This window comes from Aulonocara stuartgranti, assembly GCF_965226115.1.
Source record: "Aulonocara stuartgranti genome assembly, chromosome: 23".
In the NCBI taxonomy this organism is placed as follows: Eukaryota; Metazoa; Chordata; class Actinopteri; order Cichliformes; family Cichlidae; genus Aulonocara; species Aulonocara stuartgranti.
In genome coordinates, this window is record NC_138958.1 from 42,125,835 (window position 1) to 42,126,823 (window position 989).

Genomic DNA, 989 nt, shown 5'->3' on the forward strand with positions numbered 1-989 from the left:
TATTTTTATTCTATTTTATTCTACTGTATATAGTATATTATTTTATTCTATTCTGTACAGCTGTGTACTGTATTTATTCTTATTGTATTCTAATTTTTGCGTCATAACTTTTGCACTGTCCACTTCCTGCTGTGACAAAACAAATTTCCCACGTGTGGGACTAATAAAGGTTATCTTATCTTATCTTATCTTATCTTATTATAGCCGCGGGCCTTACGTTTGACATCCCTGGTTTAGAGAATTTAATGAACATATCTATCAGATTTGACAACAAGGCTGCCAGACTCAGGCCAAGTTAGAGTCTTTAAACCCTTTATTCACAGTTTCTCAAACACTGGTAGGAGACACCCAAGTCACGTGACCACTACTAATTGAGGCTTTGGCGTATTTTGCGCCAGTTTGGACACTTGACTGCTGTTGCCTGGACTGAAACAAACCTGATGACACGTCAAACTCCCAAAACCTTTAAAGTCCTCAGCAGCAGCAACAAGCAGATTGTAGGCTGTGAAGTCAGTGAAACCCACAGTACCCACAGTACAGTGATGGACGATGCGCTTTTAATCCACAACTTTCAATATTGGCAGAAAAAAGAGGAACAAGGCTGGTGAGAACTTTGAAAAAAAAAATCATACAAAAAGCGGCAAAAATCTCATTTTTGATTAAAACCTTTAGACAATCGAGACCTTGTTACTCTACTTCCCCTTATTCATCTTATTTTTTATAAGCAGAATTAGCTACAATCATCTATTCACAAGTCCAATCATGTGACTTTTTATTCACTTACTTCCAGCATGTTTTGTGTTTTTGTCTTTAGACGGCATGTATGACATAATCTGCTGCCAGGTTAATAAATTGCTATCACTGCAAAACGAGGAATCCGCGGTGGAATATGTAATCAATAATCAATAGTTGCCAGGATCACACCGCTTCTTTCACAAGGATTATTTTGAAAACACGCCACCATGATGATCCCAAACAGATCCTGGAAA